The following is a 17,869-nucleotide window of genomic DNA, read 5'->3' on the forward strand; positions in this document are numbered from 1 at the left end:
GTCTGCCAATGTGCATTGGGAATAAAGCCTTAGAAAAGTACTGTGAAGGAGCCAGGCATGGTGGCACCTGCCTTTAATCCCAGCACTCGGGAGGCAGAGGTAGGAGGATGGCTGTGAGTTCGAGGCTGCCCTGAGACTACAGAGTGAATTCTAGGTCAGCCTGGGGTAGAGTGAGGCTCTACCTTGAAAAAGCAAACGAATAAACAACAACAACAACAAGAAGAAAGTGCAATGAAGGAATTAAAATAATGGTAAAGACTTGGGCGCTTGGGGGTCAGAATTCAGAGGTGGCACGGGGAGGTCTGTGGAGGGTTGGATGGACTCTGACCCCGTGGAAGTCTGCGAGGTGAAGGGGAGAAGATTCAGAGATATGCAAGGCAGGGGTGTTCTGGGGTGCAGGAAGATAAAAAGGGGGGGCTACACGAAGAGCTGTGCTGAGGCGGTGTGCATGCAGAGGCAGCCACCTTACCCAAAGCTAGCATGGGCCACAACTTGGCCAACTGTCAAGCAGAGGAGCCCTTCCCCTCGAGAACCCCAAACACAGGCTGTGCGGAAGGGATACGGAAGGAGCTGGGGACTAGCTTGCTCAGACCCCTTAACATGTGAGACAGGAATTTTGGGCTCCTTGTATGCCAGTGCACCAGTAATTTGGGGTGTTCCTGGACCCTCGACCTATGAATTCAAAGGACAAAATCCACAGACCAGAGGATGGGGTTCAGAAAGATTTTCCTACAGTTGAAAGCTTTAGGGGACAAGAGAAGGTGTCTTAAGCGCGGAACGTAGAGAAGGCAACAAGGTGGAGCGCTTGTCCAGGGAGGCGAGAGGGGCTTTAAGGAGCCCACCTGGAGACTCAGATCTGGGTTCTCGTGGGGAGTGACAATGTGAGGAAGCCCAGGTCAGCAGGTCACCGTGGAAACGACCAGATCTTAGAGCTTTGCCAGTCTTCTTAGGTAAGGATGAGAGTTCCTGTCCTCTAGGAAGGGTGCAGGCTCAATCGAGACACCTTCCCTGGAGGGTGTGGCATCCAGGTTTGCCTAAGCTCCCTGTCGTTTCCTGTTTTTAGCCAAGGAACCATTCACTTTTGGGGTCCTGTTACCCTGACTGCCCAGCAGACACCGTGGGCAATGAGACCCCAAGTTGCCCTTTTTTTCCTGCAGCTAGAGTCCTACCAGCCAAGAGCGCTTGCCCGAGTCCTCTGGGCAGGCTCAGGTGAGTGGGGAAAGACGTAGGGCGTGTCATCGCAGGCCCCGGGCCACAGCACGACAGGACGCTGCAGTGGTCAGGCGCTAACACTGTGTTCTAAGTCCCGGCAGAGATAGTTATTCCAGAACCGGGACTTGTCTCAGGATGTCCAACAGCGGCCAGCTTAGGGCCTCGCCTTTCCAAAATATCAGTGCGCCCATTAAACCCGCTTCTCCGTCCCCTCCTGTGCCCACAAGCGGCAGCGATTTCTGGCGTCTGAATTAGCGCAGGCAATGACCAGCGTCATGTACAGAACATCCCGAACTGATCATTTTTTGTTTCTTGGTTTCTTTTGAACACTCTCTTTTATGTGACAAGGTTATTTTCAGTGATGACTCTGTAATAATGAGTAATCATTCTTCTCAGGATTCACTCATTTGTTTTAAAAGAATACGTTTCAATTTGAAAGATAACATTCGAATCCAATCAATTATCTTATGTGTGGGCTAACAGCCGTACTTACAGAACTTTAACACAAATTAAAATTCTGAGTGGTCATAGGCAATGATAAAGTTAAGTCAGACTGTGTGTCTCGCCTTTTGGTGCCATCATTGATGATTGGATATCTAAATGCAGGCAAACCTGGTATGACCAGGCTGATGCCACCAACTGAGCCGGAAGCAGCCTGGACCAGTTTGAGCCATTCTTTTCCTCAGTGGAATTTCTCATAACGAACTTCTACATAGAATACAACATTTAGCTCTCTCTGGTCGCTTGGGAGCTTCTAGCTGTGGGTGAGGTTTGCCCCTCGGCTGGGCTTGGGCTGGCTCGGCCCAGGCCCAAGCTCAGCCAGGAGGGGCTCGGCCTAGGCTCTCGCCCAGGCCCAGTCAGGAGGCCCCTAGCCCTTACTCTCCGCCTAGGTTCCTCATCCCCTCCAGCTCCCCACATGGCAGGAGCTCCTTGAACTTACCTCTTTTCTTTCCACGCTATTTTTCCAGGCCCTCACTTGGGATCTCTCTAGCTACATGGGTGCCTTTCCTTGGCTCTGTACTTCCCTTAATAAATATAATAACTTAATAATTTTTAAAAAAGAAGCTGGGCGTGGTGGTGTGCACCTTTAATCCCAGCACTTGGGAGGCAGAGGTAGAAGGATGGCTGTGAGTTTGAGGCCACCCTGAGACTCCATGGTGAATTCCAGGTCAGTCTGGGCTAAAACAAAACCCTACCTCAAAAAAAAAAAAAAAAAAAAAAAAAAAAAAAAAAAAAAGAACCACAAAAGACCCACAATATTTATAAAGGATAAGGATTAGAATGGCATTTGCTAATTTGATGAGTACATGTATGTAGAAGCACATATGTAATTGATATCTGACAGTCACCCTGACAGTTGTTTACAACATGGGCCAACAAAGATTTAGGGAAAGGATTATTTTATCACTGACATAGTTTAGAATTGCTGGCCTGGGGATACTAAAAAGCAGACTGACTTACAGTCAATTTTATTATTGGTTTTATTTTATTTTTTTTATGAGAGAGAGGAAGAAAGAGAGAGAGAGAATTGGCGCACCCAGGCCTCCTGTGCAGACGTGGCCATGCACCATGAGCACCAGGGAAGATTATTCCCACTACCCAGGCCCTAATGCCACAGAGCCTAGGCAAGCTTGTGGGGCAGGGGCAGGAAGTGCTCAAATGCCCACACTGAGGGTTCTAGAAGATTCCTGGGTGGGGCCGGCCCAGGTCTTTGTCACCAGGCACCCGTGCTGCACGATCGGCTCTCTGAGTCCCTTGAGTCTGCCGAGATTCTCAAGGGCTCCTGAACCTCAACTCATAACCAAGGTGATGAGAAATCGAAACCCCAAAGCTGTAGAGACCCTGGTGCCCAGTTCTGAGTAGCGCAATGATTCGCCCATCCTGTGTGATGGAAATGCGGTGTGCTTTCACGCTGTTAAAAGTCACTTCGGGGCTGGAAGGGTGGCTCAGCGGTTAAGGCGTTTGCCTGCAAAGCCAAAGGACCCAGGTTCAATTCCCCAGGACCCACGTTAGCCAGATGCACAAGAGGGCACACGTGTCTGGAATTGGTTTGCAGTGGCTGGAGGCCCTGGCGCACCCACTCATTCTCTCTCTCTCTCTTTCTCTCTCCCTCCCTCCCTCCCTCCCTTCCTCCCTGTCAAATAAATAAATAAATAAATAAATAATTTTAAAAGTCACTTTGTGTCATGAAGACACACACAATTAAGTGACTCTGTAAGTATTAACTCTACCAATGCCAAAATTGCACATTCTGCCAGGTGTGGTGGTGCACGCCTTCAATCCCAGCTCTGGGAGGGGTCTGAGGTAGGAGGATGGCTGTGATTTTGAGGCCAGCCTGAGACTACATGGTGAAGTCCAGGTCAGCCTGGGCTAGAGCGAGATCCTACCTCGAAAAACCAAAAATAAATTAAAAATTGCACATTCACCTATGCCCGGGATTCTTCCTTTTGCCGGGAGGCGCACCAGTCGTCTGCAAGGCACAGCAGCCTGGTTGAGGCAGGTTAAATCCCTGCCCTAATCAGAGAGTCTCATGTCCACCCCTGTCCCCACAACACACCCAGTGCCAGCCACCCAGACAGATGTCCAACGTCTTTTTGAGAGCAGAGGCTATATTTATGTCCTGTGTCTTTCTGTGCAGTCAGCCCCATGCTGGTGGGACAACATCCAACCAGACAGTTTATCAGAGGAAAGGGTCCTTTTTCATAGATCCAAGCAGAGAGAAACCACCAAACAGCCAGAGCTCAAAACTGCTCCTCTGCACACCTTTGGGCTGGAATTCAGATCCACCTCTAAACACACCTTAGGGTTAGACTTTAAGATCTGCCCCGCCCCCCGCCCCCAGTGACATGGCCGCCTGCAGCAGGGATCTGCCTGCTAGGGGCTCAGGTAAGAAGTATAATCACAAGTGCCTGCAAAGCCAAAGGAGCCAGATTCAATTTCCCGGGACCCACGTTAGCCAGATGCACAAGGGGGCGCACGCATCTGAAGTTCCTTTGCTGCAGGTGGAGGCCCTGGCACGCCCATTCTCTCTCTCTCATTCTCTCTTAATCTCGCTCTCTCTCAATAGTATTTTTTAATGCCTCAGTCTATGGGGCCATACAAACGATGCCATCAAAACTACCACAGGGCAGGTCTTAGGAGGTCTAATTTCCCAGGTCTGGGAAGAGTTCAGTTTATTCTTTCTCCTCTAGACAAGGGGCCTCTGGCACAAAGGTAGAATGCACACAGGGCAGCTAAAAGCCCAGCCGAATTTGAAGACCCCATGAGCACCCAAGGGAAAGTATCTCCTTGGACAAACAGAAAGGCAGTTACCACTCAGGGCGGGTACTGCACATGGTGACAAGGTCTTTCTCCTCCTAGAGCAACAGGGCAACCGTCTCTCAGCAGGTCCCAAAGATGCGGGCATAGCAGCAGGGATTACATGCCAGCACGTTTACATGGCAGTGCCCAAGGTGCCCAGCACCTCACCCCATGAGGCTGTGGGTTTTGTCCTGCCCTTACACAGGGTCAAGGCAGTCCAGCATAGGGCTCAGGCCTAGTGCAGGTATCTGGGGGCAGAGCACTGGCCTCTGAACCCAGATGCCCATATTCCTGTCAAGTAGTCTTGTATCAAAGAGACTTAGGGCCTCAGTGCCTCCAAGGAACAGCCTGGCAGACAAACTTACAATACCTCCTTTGCTGAGCAGGCCTTTGTCCCAGTGAGGAGAACAGCCCCTGGCATCCCGTACCAGCCATCAGCTCAGCATAGAGATGTCAGTCAGGTATTTTCAGGTGTTGGGCACCTGGCTTTACATGGGTACTGGGGGATTGATCCCCTCTGGTTGTTAGGTTTTGAAGGCTTGTGCCTTAAATGCTGAGCTATCTCTCCAGTCCCTTAGTCAGATTTCTAATTGTTTTTTAATCTTTATTTTTTAGAGAGAGAGAGAGAATTGGCATGCCAGAGCCTCAGCCGCTGCAATGGAACTCCAGATGCTTGTGCCACCTAGTGGGCATGTGCCACCTTGCGCTCGCCTCACCTTTGTGTGGCTGGTTTACTTGGGATCTGGAGGGTTGAACATGGGTCCTTGGGCTTGGCAGGCAAGCGCCTTAAGCACTAAGCCATCTCTCCAGCCCAAGTCAGTTTTTCTTTTTTAAAGTTGTTGTTTCCTCTTCCCTATATCCAGCTTTTGCCATCATATCCTTTTATTTCTATGTTCCCAAGAAAAAGAAAAAAAAATGTTTTTCAGCGTCCAAACCAGTGGCAGGTGATCCAACTTCTCCTCATATACTTCCAGCCCTCTCCAGAGGCCTGCGGTGCAATGACTCAGGGTGACAAGGAAAAGAGCCTTCGGCTGCCCCTCGCCAAGCGCAGGTGCAGAGCTGAAGCAGGCTGCTAAGAGCCTGGCTCTGCGGCCCAGTCAGCATCCCCTCCCTGTGGGCGGGGAGCACGAGTGGCCTTCCCAGCCCACAGCTGCGACCTGGAGCAGGAAGGTCTGGCAGTCTGTCCGGGAGCAATCGCGGGTGGCCAGGTGCCCAGGGCAAGTCAAAGGCCTTCCAGCTCCTCCCTTCCTCTCGGTTGTCACCACCCCTTCCTCGCCTGGGGTTTGTCAACAGTCCATGCCCATTGCAGCGCGGAGACAATAGCAGTTTCAATAGCCAGAGGGACTTCAAAGGGGGTTGACTGTCCCCCAAGAGACTGGCATTTAACAGAGGCAGCCACCAGCTTAGCAAGTGGGATCCTGACCCACCTCTGAACGACAAGAGAGGAGTCAGCGCTGGTGGAAGTCAAAGAGGGAAGCCATGAGGAAATGAAATGAAGGCACGGCCAGCCCCACCCTACCAAGCTCCCCCTCAGCCCACCTCTGGCTTGCATCTACAGGACTGATTCATTTTTTTCTTTTTATTCTCTCTGTCACTTTTTCTATTTCTGTCTCTGTTTTTCTCTCTGTATCTGTCTTTCTTCCTCTCTCACGTGATTTTCTTGATTGTGTCATACAAAGGAAAGTGCTGGATTCAGCGAACAGGAGTGACGTGCAGAGAGCACAGACGGACTCGCCTGCCTCAATCCACTCACTGTCTTGCCTTTCCTGTAACCGCCACCTCCCTTACCCTATCAGAACACGCCCTGTCCGGGTTTGATCCAACACAGAGACACCAGCCCCCGATCTCCAGGACATCATTTCCTCCTTAAGTGCAGCTGCCACCCTGCAGCCCCCAAGCCCGATCTACAACAGCCATCTCTTCTCCCAGTGCAGACAGTGGCCCTCCCCAGAGCTGCGAGCGCAAGCTCTGTGAGATCTCCTCCAAGCTGCTGAATTGCCCACCAGACGTCTCTGCTCTGGATCTGTGGGACCCTCTGAGCAGCCAAGACTGGTCACCCCCACTTCTTGCCTTTGACTGCTCAGCCTTGCCTGGGGGGGGACGGGGGGATAGCTGTGTCCTTCACTTATTGTCTCTTGGATACCTCAGGCTTCCTTCTTTTCGCCTCTTGGTCTGCTAATACCAGTTTAATTAATTCCCTTTATTAGATTTTTTCTGGTAAAATAACCATCGTGACCAACCCCTTCTCGAAATAATGTTCACATGATCAAAAGACATTATGTAGTAGTATTAACTGTTTGGGTGTGCTTGATTACTTTTACTGTATTCAATTTAAATAAACATCTGCTGTATTTTTATTTGCTTTACTTTTATAATCATTAAATATATGGAAATTGATTTAATGGTTACATGATATGTTATGAATATATACATGTCTATACAGTGTTGTCCTGATTAGACTCCATATTAGTTATTTTATACCTTGCTGCAGCAAACTACCAGATAAAAGCAATTTAAGAGCTAAGGAGATTGCTCAGTAGATACAGCACTTGTCCCACAACTCTGTATACCTGAGTTAAAATCCCCAGACCCCACATAAAGGCCAGAAGCTGTGCTGGGCTTCTGTAAATCCATGAGAATTTCCCAGAAGCTATCAAATGGAGCAGGGAATGAGAAAACTTACCTCAAATAGAGTGGAAAGCAAGACCCAACCTCCTGAAAGTTATCCTCTGACCTCTCCACAGGCATACACACATACACGTTAAAAAAAATAAGTCAGGCGTGGTGGCGCACGCCTTTAATCCCAGCACTTGGGAGGCAGAGGTAGGAGGATTGCCATGAGTTCGAGGCCACCCTGAGACTACATAGTGAATTCCAAGTCAGCCTGAGCTAAAGTGAGACCCTACCTCGAAAAAACAAAAAGTTTTTAAAAAAGTTAAATTAATTATGAATAAATTGATTTAAAAATAATTATTTTTTAAAAAAGCATCTTCAGGAAGGACTTTTCTTGTCTCCCAGTTTAGGGTAGAGCCCACCATAGTGGGGAAGGAGGGCTTATGGCAGCTCTCACACGCACTCGGGAGCAGAGAGAAATGAAAGCTTATGCTCAGCTTGCTTTGTCTTGTTGGCTCTGCCCAGGATCCAGCCTATGCCATGGTGCCACCCACAGTTACATGGGTCTGCCCCTCCTAATTAACCAAATCTAGAAAGTCTCTCTTAGACGTGCCCAGAGCTTTATCTCTTAGGTGATTGTAGATCTCGTCAAGTTGACAATCAACGTTCACCGTCACAAACTCCTACCGTCATGGAAGAAGCGAGAGCAGATTTCTGGAGGTTTTGGTGGAGTGGTTCAATTCCTCCTCATCTAGGATGCTGGGGGAGCTGCTCATCTGCCATGGCCTTCGTAAGGCACTGTGATTAAGACCTCATTACAAGTTACCACCCACTAAGCTGTTGAAGCCATTGCCCGCTTCTTACTTAAATTTAGAAGGGTTTTAGGTACCATCAAGCAATGCGGGAACACGTGTCCTTTAAATAGCCAGACATTCTAGAAGAAAGGAAAGAAGGTCTGAGTAAAGGGCAAGAAGAGCCAACTGGAGAAGGGAATGCTACAAAGCTACACACAGAAGGAGTAAGTGTAAGGACCAAAGGGAGGCCATCACACCCGAGCTCGGGAAGAGGAGGACTATTAAAATCACAGGTGGTTGCAATAACCACACATTCATTCAGTGCTGAATTTCCAATCCCCATCTCCTTACTTTGGGAGCAATTAGTCTCGGGTGAAAAATTGCACTGGCAGCTAATTGCACCTGCAATTACCTACTTCCGGGTGCAATTAGCCACTTGAACCTAATTCTGAGTGTGCAAGTGTTTAATTGCCTATGCGAGGAGGTGATTCCAGACACAGTTAGTTGTGCCCTCAGTCTGTGCACCTGCAACTAATTGTGACTAATAAAACAAGTCTTCATACCAGTCAGGTTGAAGGCACACGCGGTGACTCTGTTTGGAAAGCCAAGGGTTGGATTGGTCGGGCTGATGGAAGCATCAGTGTAGCAATGGGAGGGGTTGTCATACTTCAGATGCATGGTGGCATTATCCGCGTCCCCTTCCGACAGTCATGAGCCCCTACACTATGGGATATCAAGTTAGCTGACTAAAGACAGGGACCTCGTCTTGGCTGGATGAAGTATTTGCAAAGATAGCCAGGGGCAGAAACAAAGGCGATGGCCCAGCCAGATCTCCATTGTGTGTGTGTGTGTGTGTGTGTGTGTGTGTGTGTGTGTGTGTGTTTAAGTCTAATAGCATTGTTCCAAACAGGCAATTGGCATTTGTTGAATATTTATGTAATATTATATATCCTTACTATGTACTAAATCATGTAGTAAAATCAGTGATTAAGAGACAAGGCTCTCACCTTCAATTGCATGCAGTTCTAGAAAAACTTTGTAAAATTATTTTTGGCATGTATGTGCATGTGTGTGTGCATGACTGCATGTGTGTGTACGTGTGTGTGACTGCTGCATGGCACATGTGAATGAAGGTCAGGTCAGAGGACAACTTTTGAGTCTGCCTCATTTTTTAAAATCTTTTTGTTGTTGTTGTTGTTTTTAAATTTACTTATTTGAGAGCGACAGACACAGAGAAAGAGGCAGATAGAGAGAAAGAGAGAGAATGGGTACGCCAGGGCCTCCAGCCACTGCAGATGAATTCCAGACGCATGTGCCCCCTTGTGCATCAGGCTAACATGGGTCCTGGGGAAATGAGCCTCGAACTGGGGTCTTTAGGCTTCACAGACAAGCACTTAACTGCTAAGCCATCTCTCCAGCCCGAGTCTGCCTCATTTTGAGGTAAGATCTCTCATTGTTGATCACTGCTCCTGTTGAGACCTTTTGGGAAACTTTCCTGCATGTGGAATTATCAAATATCCACTATCTCTTTGGTATGAAGTGCTCATAGACTTGTTGGAAAAAGTCCTTTATCCTGTCTTTCTACAAATACCTACTTAGCACACCCTTTTGGAACCTGCTTCAACTGGGGAAGGCGCATGTTAAATAACTATTTACACAATCAACGTCCTCATTAGAGACTCTGAGGATGTGTAGCCAGGGCCTGCCCTGCGTTGAGAAGCTCGGTCAGGGTTCTCCTAAGAGTTGACGTTGAGCTGAGGTTTAAAATATGACTAGAAAAGGGACAGGGCGAACCAGTGGAAAGAGGGCTCCAGGGAGAAGAAGCGGAGGTGTCGGGACACCCAGCCTAGGCAGTGGAAAGAAACGAAGGTGTCGGGACACCCCAGCCTAGGCAGTGGAACGAAGGACCAAGCGGTTGGAGGAGAGTGAGGCGAGGCGGCCTGTGAAACTTACACCACACGTAGGAAGAAGAGGTCCTTCGAAGTGCCCACAGAAGAACGGACGCCAGTCCACGCCACAGTGAAGGGCATTCTATGGTCTACAGCGCTAAATGGGAATGTTAGTATGAGATATTTTTAAAATTTTTAAAAATATTTTATTTTATTTATTTGACAGAAAAAGGGAGAGAGAGAGAGAGAGAGAGAGAGAATGGACACACCAAGCCCTCCAGCCACTGCAGACAAACTCCAGATGCGTGCGCCCCCTTGTGCCTCTGGCTAACATGGGTCCTGGGGAATCGAACCTGGGTCCTTTGGCTTTGCAGGCAAACGCCTTAACCGCTAACCCATCCCTCCAGCCATATATATATATATATGGCTGGGAAAAGTTTCAACTTCCTTGGCTGTGAGGGCAGTGAGATAAGAGAACCTGGACGTGGTGGTAATATTTACATTCATTCATTCACCACTTACTAATCAGGCAAGGATATGTTCCTTTTTTTTTTTTTTTTTGGTTTTTCAAGGTATTCAAGGTAGGGTATATATATATATATATATATATATATATATATATATATATATATATATATATATATATCCCTTGCCTCCTCTCCACTGGGAGAGCCAGTGACATGAGAGATAGGTCAAATTGCAACCCAATCCTCCCTTCCACTGCACAACCATGATCTTCACCTTCAATCCTGGAGCTTTTATTTGGAGGTGAGATTTAAGACACTTACCTGCAGAGCCTAACAACCAGGGGTTCAATTCCCCAGTTCCCACTAAAGCCAGCTGCACACATCTGGAGTTGGTTTGCGGTGGCTGAAGGCCCTGGCATGCTCATTTATTCTCTCTCTCTCTCTCTCCTTGCAAATAAATAAATAAAAATAATATTTGGGCATTAATGCCATTATTAAATTGAGACATTGGGAGTGTGGCAATAGTTAGAAGTAATCCAGAAAGCTATTGGATCTACATTACATGGAAAAGATGTATTTGAACACTACATAATAGAAACCCAGCGCTTTGTAGCTGCCCTCCCCACAGCCAGCCCGGTCAGTGAGCCAGGGGCACAGGGACTGACCTACATGACCCTTGCAGCGCTGAGGTCAGAGAAGGGAAGGAAGGTTCCACAAGACAAGAGAAGAGGGAGCAGGCATTGTTGAAAAATCCCTACAGTCTGGACTGGCTGAAGTGGGTGGTGTGAGGTGGGAGAAGCAGGGTTGGGTGGAGCATGTGCTAGGGACAGATGGGGGTGGCGGAAGCTTCTAGTGGCTGGCAACAGAGCTAGGAGCTGTGAGCATCAAATCGGCTTTCTCTCCACGCTTTTTTTTTTTTTTTTGACACAAAGAGAGAACAAAGAAGAGAGAATGGGCAGCGCCAGAGCATTTCAGCCTCAACCGCCCTCTTCAGCTCTTTCACTTTTTTTTTTTTTTCTCCAAGGCAGGGTCTCTCTCCAGCCCAGGCTGACCTGGGATTCACTATGTAGTCTCAGGGTGGCCTCGAACTCACTTTCATGGCAATCCTCCTACCTCTGCCTCTGGTGGGATTAAAGGCGTGTGCCACCACGCCCGGCTCAACCCTCTCACACTTTAAACAAGCAGTAGAATGGCTACAGTGAAGGATTCATACAAATGAGCTCCCTCCAGGGCTGGAACTGTGTCCTTCTCCTCAAAGAAGTCGGCATGGTGAGGACAGCCCCTTCTCTTCCCAGGCCCTTCACCAGTGCTCCTGGCCGAGATGGTACCTGATGAAGTCATCAAGGTTTGGGGAAGAGTAGAAGAATCCCACGTCTTCCACTGCTACCTGTCTTAGCTGGTCTCTTTCTGGAACGTTCTTCCTTCACCTTAGCTGGTTTTACCTCAACTAAAATGACCCTCTCTCAGAGGAGATTGCTGTGACACCCAACACACCGTAGCATTCATCGTCACAGTACGTCCCTTGTCCACCAGCAGGGCGGTTCTCAGTTCATGAGATGATGTTATCATTGATCTTGCTCCTCACTGGATAGCTACCGTGGGCAGGAGAACAAGGGTTTGCTATGCAAATTCTTCCTTTACTGTTGGTTCATACCCTTGCACCAGGCGAGGTGGCACATGCCTTTAATCCCAACACTCAGGAGGCAGAGATAGGATTGCTGTGAGTTTGAGGCCACCCTGAGACTACATGGTAAATTCCAGGTCAGCCTGGGCTAGAGTGAGACCCTACCTTGAAAAACCAAAAAAAAAAAGGAACATATCCTTGCCTGATTAGTAAGTGGTGAATGAATGAATGTAAATATTACCACCACGTCCAGGTTCTCTTATCTCACTGCCCTCACAGCCAAGGAAGTTGAAACTTTTCCCAGAAGAGAGGAAACAGGAAAGCCGGAGTGCTAAACTTGGACATGATTTATTCAAATGCAAACTCAGGGTGGGGGCGCTCCAGGTTGTTTTAGAGGGATCCATCAAGCGGGTGTCACTTTCACCTGGAGAGTTCAACCAACCTTTGAACTAATTTCAAATATTGTTCTTTAATGCAGATTTGACACATTTGAAATCTCTTACGCAAAGCCATTTTTCATCTAAGGGACGCCTTGGCTTGCACTACGGTTTAAGTTAAGAGCTTTTTAATAGGGTAGAACATTTCTACGAAATCATCAAAAATACCTTAAACTAAAGCTGCCTATAAGAAATTGATGAGTTTCAAGCATTGATTCAGTCCCTGAAAAACATTGGCCTCGCCATTGGCACCAAGGGCACTTCTAATAAAAGCAGTACAGAGGTGTGATGAATATCTAATGAACCAGTTTGTATGGCTGTATGGTTTCTTGACCTGGAAATAAATCAATGAACCTTACAAAAATGCATATTTTAGAGGTATATTCATAAACAAGAACCTGTTTTTCTATCATGACATCACTATTATTCTTTATTTTATTTATTTATAATTTTTTTTGGCTTTTCAAGGTAGGGTCTCACTTTAGCTCAGGCTGACCTGATGTTCACTCTGCATTCTCAGGGCGGCCTTGAACTCACGGCGATCCTCCTACCTCTGCCTCCCAAGTGCTGGGATTAAAGGTGTGCACCACCATGCCCAGCTCCACTATCATTCTTTTTATTACACAACTGCAAATTTCATTACCTTCTATGTATCCATAATCTGGAGCTCTGAGTGGGGGGGCATCCTAGCCCATGGATGACTTTGACAAAATCCTTGTATGTGAACCAGGGGGTGGGGCAGTGATAAGATAAACAACAGAACCCACCTTCTAATATCAAGCATTGGGCAGAAGAATAATAACTAGTTAAACAGTGTCTTGGAAACTTCCACTAAATTCAAGGCTAAGAGAACCCTTGACAGAACATGGTGGGCTAAATAAAAGAGAACAAGGGCCAGAGACATGGCTTAGCAGTTAAGACACCTGACTTGCCTGCAGAGCCTAAGGTACCTTGGGTTTGATTCCCAAATAGCTGTGTAAAGCCAGATATACTAGGTGGCCCAGGTGTCTGGAGTTCATTTGTGGTGGCTGGAGGCCCCAGTGCACCCATTCCCCCTCTCTCTCTACCTATCTGCCCCCCGCCCCAAATAAATAAAATATTTTTTTGCCGGGTGCGGTGGCTCACGCCTTTAATCCCAGTACTCAGAGGTAGGAGGATCTCTAAGAGTTCGAGGCCACCCTGAGACTACATGGTGGATTCCAGGTCAGCCTGAGCTAAAGTGAGGCCCTACCTTGAAAAACCAGAAATAAATAAATTAATTAAATATATTTTTAAGGCTTAATGCTGCTCCCTTGCCCCCAAGGCGAGGTGGTTTGGTCGCCCTTCAGGCTACATCAGCCAGTCACTTTGAACTGGAAACTCTCCCAGGGCATTGCATTCACCTGGCTCTGCCAAAGGGTCCCACGGTGCTGGCCCGCCCATTTCCCTCCCTGGGAAGGGGATAGCTGCTTTCCCTCCTGGTGGATCCGGCCCTCTGACCCCAGGCAGCCTCTGTATCTGGGCAACTTCCCTTCCAGAAGCCAAATATAACCGTGGCTTCACAAACATTCCAGTCAGACTGCTCGACAGCGACCGAGGGCCTCTCATCAGGCCAGCCCACAGCCCAAAATAACGGCCACTTGGTTAGCACAGGCTGCCATGCGTGGTTTTTTCCTTTTTTTCCCTGTTGTTGAGACTGTTAGAAGTTGTTTTTTTTTTTTTTCCTTGTTGTTTCATTTTAGATTTTGTTCTTTTTTGCCTTTGGAAAGTAAGGGCACTAACTGAAGGATTTGCTACATCGACCTCTCACAGTTGGCTTGTAGGGTTAGCCTAGCCATGGCAAATCATGACTAGACCCTGTCATGAACTCTTCCCCCGCCCCCCAGTCACCTACCAGAGGGAGAAAGAGGCAAGGAGGTGTTGGTTACGGCAAGACACAGCATGAAGTTTGGTTGTGTCTCCTCCTCTGTCAACCCCTGAAGAAAGGGCTGGAACAAGCTCTGCTGTGGGCTGAGTGGAACCTTTCCATGCCTATACCCATGATGCACCCGGGCCACAAACAGTCCTTGGGCTCCCTTAGCTGGTATTCCACAAGCACTAAGATAACTCAAATTATTAATTTATTTCTTTTTATGGCTTTAACTATATGTATATATGTATGTATGTATGTATATGTATATGTATGTATGTATATATGTGTATGTGTGTGTATATATATATATATATATGGAGAGAGAGAGAGAGAACAGGTACACCATGACCTCTAGCCACTGCAAACAAACTCCAGATGCACGCACCACCTTGTGCATCTGGCTTAGGTGGGTACTGGAGGATCGAACCAGGGTCCTTAGGCTTTGCAGGCCACTAAGCCATCTCTCCAGCCCAATTTATTTCTCTAAAAATACAGTGTTTAACAATAACCAAGCCCGTTTTTCATCTGCATTGTGATACACAAGGCTCTTATAAGCAGGGTTGGTTTTTTTTTTTTCTGCAGGCCAACAGACACATCTTATTAAGTCTTACCTAGCGGGTAACATTAAATTGAAGCAAGCGCAAGAGGTCTAGGCTGCAAAAGATGATTGCCTTTTCCATGCCCTGCTTCTGAAATGCAGTGAATAATAAGCAATTTTGCAAAACTATAACCTTCCATTGTTGAAAAATCTTTGCCCCTTTGTTCTTCAAAGACAGAATTGTTTTCTGGCATTATGTTTCCATCTAAGGCAAAAAACCAAAGTGAAACAAAACAAATCAAAAAAATCCCCATTCCCTCAATTTCTCCGTGTGTGAGCATAATACACCAATATATTTCATTTCTTGTCATGTTGGGTGCTGTCCTAGAACCAATAAATAATTGATGACTTAATGCATTTACCAGCGCTTGTGCAAATGTGTATATGCACGCATCTCCCATATGCTCCTGTCAAAGATGCCTTCTGCATGAACTGAAAACACGCGAGCTCTCAGGTGTTTCTCCACCACGAAATTAACGTTGCCTCTTGTCAATAAGGTGAGTGAGAAGCTTAGCAAGCAGACCCCTCTCCATTCTTTACAGGGAGCTAAGTGCTCGCCTAAGGCCCAGGAAGGACTTACAGTAAGAAGTTCACATTGCCGGCTGGAGAGATGGCTCAGTGCTTCCGGCACTTGCCTGCAAAACCCAACTACCTGAGTTCAATTCCCTAGTGCCTGTGTCAAGCCAGATGCACAAGGTGGCACGTGCACCTGGAGGTCTTGGTGTGCTCATTCTCATTCTCTCTCTCTTTCTGCAAATAAACCAATGAACATATATTAACTAAAATATTTTTAAAAGTCCACATGGCATACTTTCTGAAATTGCTCCTCTTTTTGTTTATATTTGGCCACGGAACGCCTTCAGTACCCCAGGGCCGCTTGCACTGAGGAAGGCACGCGGCTCCTGTTCTCAACTCGTTCTGTCCCATTGCCTGGCCTTTGCTTCCCCTCAGACTATCTATCAGTCGGTCATTGGGATGCTTCCGCACGTCGCGGTGCCAACCGTGGTACCAGGTGCATGTGTTTGGCAGGCCTCACCTCCACTGCTACCCACAGGCTCCAGTTTGGACTTCAACATGTCATCCTTCACACCTGTGCGGCAGCAGCATCTTGGGGTGCCACCACCGTGAACGACAAGGCAACAGGCAGGAGGAGGGCAGCAGCCGCTACAGGGAGAGGCGCGTGACTGCGCCTGGGCGGCGTTGGTCATTCCTCTTCACCACTGGGAAAGATTTTGTTTACTTTCATTTATTATTATTTGAGACACAGAGAGAAAGAGGCACAGAGAGAGAGAGAGAGAGAGAGAGGAGAGAGGAGAGAGAGAGGGAATGAGAATGGACATGCCATGGCCTCTAAGCCATCGCAAACAAACTCCAGACGTGTATGCCACCTTGTGCATCTGGCTTGTGTGGGTACTGGGGGATCAAATCTGGGTCCTTTGGCTTTGCAGGCAAGTGCCTTAGCCACTAAGCCATCTCTCCGGGCCCCATTTGGAAAGTTTTCATGTTACATGAGATCTCAGAAGAATTGCCAGGAAGACAGAATTTTAGAAAAAGGGATCTCAAAGACAATGTAGGCTAACCTGCCTCTTTTGAAAGATAAGGAAATGGAAATCTAGGGGAGTGGGCCGTTAAGTTCTTTGGCCAAGTTCACAAAAGTGGCTGTTGGCAGAGAAGAAACTGAATGTATTTTCTTAGCTGTCTTATTGACAATTTTAAGGCATGTTCATAACGTATTTTGATCATAATCAAGTACAAGTGACCTCATGTAGCAATGCTCTGTCGCTGGCTTCCCAACATTTGTCAGTACAATCCACACTGCAAAGTGAAGTTGATGCCCTGGTGCACATGCATGTAACTAACAAAAGTTTTCAGGGACTGGAGACATGGCTCAGTGGTTAAGGTGCCTGCCTGCAATGCCTAATGACCTGGGTTCAATTCCCCAGTACCCATGTAAAGCCCGATGCACAAAGTGGTGTCCTGGCCCACCCAAACCTCTCTTTCTCTTCACAAATAAATGAATGAAATATTTTTTAAATAAATAAATACTATGTCTTCCAAAACAATATCACCTTGTGATATTTCCTATTTCATTTTAAGACCTTCTTGAGCTTGCTTATTGGCATGCCCAGTAAAATTGTAACAATACAGAGAAGGTTTGCATAGCTCCTGCACAAAGATCTCACACCAACACACATTTCTTTTTTTTTTTTTTTTTTTTTTTTTTATTTGAGAGTGACAGACACAGAGAGAAAGACAGATAGAGGGAGAGAGAGAGAATGGGCGCGCCAGGGCTTCCAGCCTCTGCAAACAAACTCCAGACCCGTGTGCCCCCTTGTGCATCTGGCTAACGTGGGACCTGGGGAACCGAGCCTCGAACCGGAGTCCTTAGGCTTCACAGGCAAGCGCTTAACCACTAAGCCATCTCTTCAGCCCATCTTTTTAATTTAACTTTATTTTTTATATTGTTTAAGTCTAATAGCTTGTCTTAGTGAGGAGAGAATGTGGGACTAGGTTAGATTCTTGCTATAGCAAGCTCAAATTCTATCAGACAGTTTTATCATCTGCCACACAGTGTTACTTGCAACCTATTTCCTACATTTTTGTATATTTATCAAATAGTGCTTGTTTATAATTGCTCAGCCTGTGATTCGTATTTCTCCTAACTACATACATATACAGAATGTCTAAGGAGTGGTGGATTAGGAACTCACGGGGTCCCTAACAGCTTGTAGCTTGTCATCACTTGATGGGAAGCCATCTTACTGTCTACACTGTCCTCAGTGCTGAACAGAACGGACTGGAGGACAGAACTGGACTGAGCCAGGACTTGAACTTTGGTCCTGGCTTTCTCAACCACAAAATGTGCAAGTTTAAGCAAGTTTCCTCCAGCTTCTTTTAGCTCACCTGAGAGATCAGACTGCTGCTAATTAACAAAGTTCTGAAAAGGAATGAAATAATGCAAATTAAAGCAATAAAAAGCTCTATACACCAGACCTGTCCTGAAATAGCAATCATGTTAAATTCTCACATTTCAAAGAAATACG

At 47.1% G+C, this 17,869-nt stretch overlaps 1 non-coding gene and 1 pseudogene across 1 annotated transcript; one reads left to right on the top strand and one right to left on the bottom strand.

The window, feature by feature from the left end:
• The first annotated feature begins 16,934 nt into the window (after positions 1-16,934).
• Positions 16,935-17,036, top strand: LOC123456342. The gene has a single exon (XR_006634477.1). It is a non-coding gene; the product is annotated as a U6 spliceosomal RNA (small nuclear RNA).
• A 250-nt stretch (positions 17,037-17,286) lies between these two features.
• On the bottom strand, positions 17,287-17,405 carry LOC123456349 (annotated as a pseudogene).
• Positions 17,406-17,869: the final 464 nt, after the last annotated feature.

This window comes from Jaculus jaculus, chromosome 20 (assembly GCF_020740685.1).
Source record: "Jaculus jaculus isolate mJacJac1 chromosome 20, mJacJac1.mat.Y.cur, whole genome shotgun sequence".
Taxonomy (NCBI): Eukaryota; Metazoa; Chordata; class Mammalia; order Rodentia; family Dipodidae; genus Jaculus; species Jaculus jaculus.